A 7574-nucleotide genomic window follows, 5' to 3' on the forward strand; every position below is an offset into this window, starting at 1 on the left:
TTTACCTAGGGAGTGTATGGACCAGTGTGCTAAAACAGGTTCTACACTATGACATTTCCTGGGTTTTTGCATCATTCTTGGCCAACTAAAGAAACCAGCTTACTTGTATGTCATGAATTCCTGATGCCCCTCACTTCCTCCCTACCAAACAGCTCTACTTTGAACAGTCTTTTGAGATAACCTATCAACTGAGAGCACCCTTTGGGTTCTAGCAATACTGGATAATGGCAATATAAGTAGTAAGGGGAAACATAATTACCTTGGGTGAGGTCTCTGATTATCTCTCATTTCTTTTTTTCTTTTTGACAGGGCCTCACTATGTTACCTAGGCTTGCCTCAAATTTCTGGGTTCAAGCAATCCTGCCTCATGCTTCCAAGTAGCAGGGATTACAGTTATTTCAATAGTCATGTATTTGCAAATTCTTAACTTCCACATAGTACTTATGTAGCAAAAGCTCCCTTGCTCTATTGAACTTCATTAATTCTCCAGGGGGCAGGAGATGAAGCAGGACAGTAAGTGGTGGAAGAACTATGGATCAGGTGGATACTCTTGTTACATAATATCCACCAGGACCCAAAAGACAGAGGGAGAGAGTAAAAGAAGAGAAGCTTTTTTGTTGTTTGTTTGTAGAAGACAAGATCTCACTCTGTCACCAGAGTTGGAGAGCAATCATAGTTCTCTGAAGCCTGGAACTCCTGGAACTCAAGTGGCCCTTTGCTTCAGACTTACAAGTACCTGGGTCAATAGGGTGCTACCACACCCACCTAATTTTTTGTAGAGCCAGGGTCTTGCTTTGTTGAACAGGTTGATCCTGAACTCCTCACCTCAGGCAATCCTCCTTCCTCCACTTCCCAAAATGCTGGGATTACAGGCATGAGCCATGGTGTCCAGCTATGAAGCATATTTTTACAATATTTCTTGGAAGTTGTCATTGTAAGCAGTATAAGTACATGCAGCCGATGTCTGTAAATAAAAAGTTCTTGGAAAACACATTTTAACATTTTAAGCAATTCATATTTTCTTAAGAAGGCAAGGTTGAAATTGGGGGTTGGATTCCTGAGACTAGGCAGCATTTTAGTTATAGATATGATCAAAGAAATGACATGCAGCAAAAATGCAAAGCTACAAAATTTAAAGCAATTTCAAATATCAAAATTATCCTCCCAGTCCTAGGATTTAAACAATACAAATTGATTATATAAGGTATCTACAATAAAGTATTAAGCACATGTAGCCGATGTACAGAAAAGCATATTTTGAAATAAAACATATTTAATCCAAAATTTCTAAGTTTACATTAAACATGTAAATATGAGTGAAATAAAATGGTTGGGATTTGCCTTAAAATCCTTCAGAAAGAAAAAAACTGGGGAAAGGGAATCACTTTAATAAAGCAAGATGTATAAAAGGCTATTATTTGTTGAAGCTATGTGCTAGTCACTTTGTATATGTTTGAAAACTTTTCATAATAAGACACTTAAGAATCTAAACTAAAAAGTATAAATAATTAATAGCTAATAACTAATAAATACTATTTAACATTTTTTCTTATTTCTTAAAACTTAGACTCTCTGAGGAAAAACAAGATAAATCAGTAACAACTACCTGGGGAAGGTGGCATTAAGGCAAGATTTCCATAGCAAACAGTTGTCAAGACCATAACTGACTATAGAGCTTGCCCTACCTTTTAGATGGTATATGCATTATTTAGCCAAAAGCAAAAATGCAGAGAAGGAAGACAGACCTTCATTATACTCCATGAAAAAATTAACTCATAAATATATCAAAGACCTAAATGTAAGAGCTAAAACTCTAAGACTCTTAGAAGAAAACAAAAGGCAAAGTCTTCATGACACTGAATTTGAATGTGACACCAAAAACACAGGCAATATAAGAAAGAATAGACAAATTAAAAATTTTTGTGCATCAAGGCACATAATCATCAGAATAAAAAGGCAACCCATGGAATAGTATAGATGGAGAGTTACAGGGAGTCCCCAGGTTATGAACTAGATGAGCTCTGTAGATAAGTTCTTAAATTGAATTTATGTAAGTTGGAACAGGCACATTTACCTATTACCTGTAATAGCCCCCATTTGTAAGTGCAAGTCATACATCAGTCAGACGTTTGTAACTCCAGGACTTCCTGTCATAGCCTCTGCTTGTGATGCAAGTTGTATGTAAGTCAGATGTTTGTAACTCAGGGACTGCCTGTAACACCCAGAATATATAAAGAATTCTGCAACTCAGCAGCAACAAAAATAAATAACCTGGTTTAAAAAATGAGCAAAAGGGCTTGGCGCCCATAGCTCAGTGAGTAGGGCACCAGCCACATAGACCAAGGCCGGCCCGGGCCTGCTAAAGAACAATGACAAGTACAACCAAAAAATAGCTGGGTGTTGTGGCAGGTGCCTGTAGTCCCAGCTACTCGGGAGGCTGAGGCAAAAGAATTGGTTGAGCCCAAGAGTTTGAGGTTTCTGTGAGCTATGACACCACAGCACTTTACCCAGGGTGACAAAGTGATACACTGTCTCAAAAAAAAAAAAAATTAAACAAGATTCTAATATGATCTAACAATCCCACTTCTGGGTAGACACCCAAAATTAAAAACCAGGTCTCAGAGATATGTGTACACACATGTTCATAGCAGCGTTATTCAAAATAGCCAAAGGGTAAGGACAATCCACATGTCAGTCAGTACATTGATGCCTAAACAAAAGCTGGTATATTCATACAAAAGAATATCATTCAGTCTTAAAAAGGAAGGAAATTCTGATACATGTTACAACACAGATGAACCTTGAGAACGTTATACTACATTAAATAAACCAGTCACAAAAGGACAAATACTGTATGATTCCACTTATATGAGGTACCCAGAGTAGTCAAATTCATAGAGACAGAAAAGTAGACAGCAGTTGTCATGGGATGGAGGTAGGGGAATAGGGAGTTGTTGTTTAGAGGGTACAAAATTTTAGTTTTGCTAGATGAAGAGCGTTCCAGAGATGAGATGGTTGTACAAGGGAAAACTTACGTGCTTTTTACCACAATTAAAAATAAAATTATTTACTTTTTTTTTTTAAACAGAGTCTCACTCTGTTACCCTGGGTAGAGTGCTATGGTGTCATAGCTCACAGCAACCTCAAACTCTTAGGCTTGAGTGATCCTCTGCCCCAGCCTCCTGAGTAGCTGGGACTACAAGTGCCTATCACAATGCCCAGCTATTTTTAGCAACAGGGTCTCACTCTTACTCAGGCTGGTGTTGAACTCCTGAGCTCAAGCAATCTACCCGCCTCTGCCTCTCAAGAGTGCTAGAATTACAGGTGTGAGTCACCATGCGAACCTTAAAAATAAAATTTTTTAAATATACATTTATATTCCAAATGTTTGTTAAATATCCAACTACCACATCATTTCAAAAAGGCACATCTCCAAAGATGACCTATGATATTGTACCTTTGCTGCTGGATTATTCCTACAGCATTAAGAGGAATCTAATAACTTATTAATTAGATCTTTGTTACTGAGATACTGAAGGATTTTGTTCTACAGTAAATTAACATATGTTGGAAGCTAAGTTTTAGTAGGGTTCTGATGTTTTCTATTTTTAGAGTCTTCATAATAAGATACATCAAAGAAACCCCTACATTCCTACCTATATCATAATACCTAGTTACAATGGCACTATACCAATCCCAGATAATTACAGCCAGTTTTTGCTCAGGGAACTCTGCCAAGGTTAGTACCTGAAAGGCAGGTAATGAACACTAAGCCATGTACTTTTGACTGGATTCTCTAAAGTACTATGAGTCAGACAAGGGTCAGAAGATCTCGTCTCATGCTACTGAAAACAAAGATATTCACTGTTAAGAGCCCCTTTTATCCAAGTACATCAATGTGCTTGGCAAACATCAGTCAAAAGAAATTAAGGCATATCCTCAGGATATATGAAGGCATGAGGCTTTCAAAAACTCACACAAGAAGCCTCTAGATCCAATTACCAATTTACAGAGCAACACATTAAACTATATCATGGCAATACAATCAGCAAAAGCCAGAGTGTGGGAAACCACAGAGGAAAAATGACCCAGTGTTTTCCAGCAAAAATTAATTTCCAGGATAAAAGTAAAGAAAAATAGATAAAAGTGAAACTTACAGATCAACAAAGACTTCAAAGAAGTATCAGGCCCAGGCATGATGGTTAAGCTGCGGCAACAGGATGACTTGAGACGGGGAATTCAAAACCAGCCTAGGCAACATAGTAAGACTCTGTCTCTATAAAAAATAAAAAATTGTCCAGGCACAGCAGCTCATGCCTGTAATCCCAGCACTTGGGAAGCCGAGGCAGGTAGATTGCCTAAGCTCACAAGTCCAAGACCAGCCTGAGCCAGAGTGATACCTCGTCTCTAAAAATAGCCAGGTGTTGTGGTGGGCACCTGTAGTCCCAGCTACTTGGGAGGCTGAGGCAAGAGAATTGTGTAAGCCCAGGAGTTTGAGGTTGCTGTGAGCTATGACACTGTGGTACTCTACCAAGGGTGACAAAGTGAGAGTCTGCCTCAAAAAAATAAATAAATAATTAGCTGGATGTGGTGGTGTATGTTGGTACTCCCAGCTACTTGGGAAGCTGAGATAGGAAGACTACTTGAGCCCAGGAATTCGAGGTTGCAGTAAGCTATGATCATACCACTGCACTCCAGCCTAGGTGACAGAGAGAGAACTGGTCACTTAAAATAAATAAATAAATAAATAAAACTATCAGTCAGTTACAACATCTGAACCTTGATTCAAACAAACTATAAAAAAATATTATGATGGCTCACCGCCTGTAGCACAGTGGTTGCAGTGCCAGCCACATGCACCAAGGCTGGCAGGTTCAAACCCAGCCTGGGCCAGCTAAACAGTGACAACTGTAACAAAAAAAAAACAGCCGGGCGTTGTAGCAGGCGCCTGTAGTCCCAGCTACTTGGGAGGCTGAGGCAAGAGAATCACTTAAGCCCAAGAGTTTAAGGTTGCTGTCAGCTGTCACACCACAGCACTCTACCAAGGGCAACATAATGAGACGTTGTCTGAAAAAAAAAAATTATGATTTTTATGAGATAATTGGAAACATAAACATTGGCTTGATATTTATGATATTAAGGAATTATTATAAATATATTTTAGCCATAATTGTGTGTATATGGGTGTATATCACACACACACACACACACATATATATAACACATATAACAATATGTGTTATTGTTGATAAGTTCTTGTATTAGACAAGTTCTGTCAGAGATTCCCAAGACCACTCACAAGTTCAGCGATTTGGTAGGAGGACTCACAGGACTCAGGATAGGGATCTACTCATAGCCAAGATCAATTACAGCAAAAGGACACAGAGCAACATTAATGAAACCAAAAAAAGTATGAATAAAGTTTAGAGGAAAACAGATGCAAACTCCCAAGAGTCTTCTCCCAGTGGAGTGATGTAGGACAGACTTTATATCTCCCTATCAACTAGCTGCAACAATGCTGTCTACCAAAGAAGTTCATTAGAGCCTCATTGTTCAGTTTTTATTGGGAGCTGGTTACATATGCACACTCTATCTAGCACATACCCACATTCCAGACTCCCAGAAGGAAAGCAGGTGGTCAGCATAAAGCATGTGGTTTGTACACAAAGTTTAGGCACAGTGAGTTACTATCACCTCGGGTAAGAACCCTTCCCAAATCCAAGGTCCCAGATGCCCGCTAAGGGCCAACCTTGTAAACAGGCCTTTAAAAGGACAGCAGTCAGGCTTGTTATGCTAACTCTTTTCTGCACAGATACATACCGAAATATTTGGGATGAAACAACAGTATGTCTGGGATTTGCTTCAAAATAATATGGAAGGGCAACAAAGTCGGAGAGTGGGGATGACATAGATTGGTCAGGAAGTGATGCTGTGGAAGCTGAGGAATGGGTACATGAGGGTTTGTTATACTCTTCTATTTTAGCTTGTGTTTTAGATTTGCACATAATAAAAAGTTTTGTCTGTCTGTTTTAATCATGGGAGAAAACTCAGAACTAGCGCTTAGGCTGTGAATCAACAGGGCCTACAGGCTGATGGGGAGGAGAACCAGAGCTTACAGAACCCTTGGGCCTGAGGGAAGAAAGGTTAGCCCAGGCCCCGTGTGTGAAAAAGGCTTTCAACCTTGACACTCAAGAGTCATTTAACATGTTCTAAAGGACAGAGATAAAAAAGGGAGCAATTTGTTTAAGATGAACTACATTTCAGAAGTTTGAGAGTAATTTAATTATAGTCACATATTAAATAGCTGCTAAGTGATTTTAAACCATCCATAGAACATTACAAATCAGATGTATATATTATACTTCAAATCATAAATTAGTGAACTAGAAAATAAATACATAGCCACTTTCCTATAACACATTAACAAAAAATGGAAAATGATTCTTTCATTCAAAAAATGTGTTCTTTAAGCCAGTTTCATGTTCACACAATATTATTATACTCTAGAAGACATTAGCCTAAGCATGACTAAAACCTCGACAACAAATTCCAAATACCAGAGATATTAAGCATTCTGAGTCACTGCTACATAGTGTCCAGAGATGCCATAAAATTTTGATTTACTTATGTGGGATATACAGGAGAACAGAAAAAGATGGGGAAAATACAGGCAAAAGTATATTCTTTCTTATGAAATTACAAATAATCTCTATTTAATAATACATTATTTGAAATACAAATACATATTACGGAACCATGTTTTAGCTTGTATCATACAAGCAAAAAAAAAAAAAAAACCCCTAAAAACCTAAGGGTGAATGACCAGCATAATAAGCTTCCCTGCTTGGTCCCTCACTCTAAAACCCCACAATACGATAGTTCAACTTGTAATAGAAAAGAATGAGCCAGGGAGGCTCATTAGTACAATCAACAGTACAGAATTAAACACCTTCTCTCTCTCATATGAAGAAAACACATGGTTATCACTGAATGGTATCATCTTTTGGTCTGCAAACAAAAGGCATTAATAATGCTTCATTAAAACATACCTATTAGTGGGAATGGCTTTTCACTAATCCATCCACACTCTATTTAATCTAACATAACCAAAAACATCAGATTAAAATCTCTGGAGGGAGGGGGGACCAGAACAAAGCCTTCAGACATAAAAGGGACCAAGGAGCTTCTTGGTCCTATACTAACACACAGTATGCCAATGGAAATCATTTAGCAGTGGATTACAAATACCACATTATTTAGTCACAGGGTTCCTTCATGATGACATTCTGATTAAATAAAAGATAGAATGTTATTTCTTGTTGTCTGTTATCTGGGTATAGGAGCAAGGAAGTTCTGATAAATACTGTAGATCTGAGCCATTCAGCACAGCATCTACAACAGAGACCATACCTAAAAACTAGCATTGGTTATCTTTGGAGAGTAGTTTTTATAAATTTATTCTTCATCAGGATTTTCTGATGAAAATGTATTTGTTTTAATTTTTTTCTTTTGTTTTTTTAATACCCACTTCTCCACTTTCCTGTATTTTCTAAATATAAAAAAAAGTACCCTCA

At 37.9% G+C, this 7574-nt stretch overlaps 1 pseudogene; it reads left to right on the forward strand.

The window, feature by feature from the left end:
* The first annotated feature begins 500 nt into the window (after positions 1–500).
* Positions 501–7574, forward strand: part of LOC100942567 — a 21542-nt pseudogene continuing 14468 nt past the window's right edge.

The sequence above is a fragment of the Otolemur garnettii genome, unplaced genomic scaffold (genome assembly GCF_000181295.1).
Source record: "Otolemur garnettii isolate 467f Iridium unplaced genomic scaffold, OtoGar3 scaffold00011, whole genome shotgun sequence".
In the NCBI taxonomy this organism is placed as follows: Eukaryota; Metazoa; Chordata; class Mammalia; order Primates; family Galagidae; genus Otolemur; species Otolemur garnettii.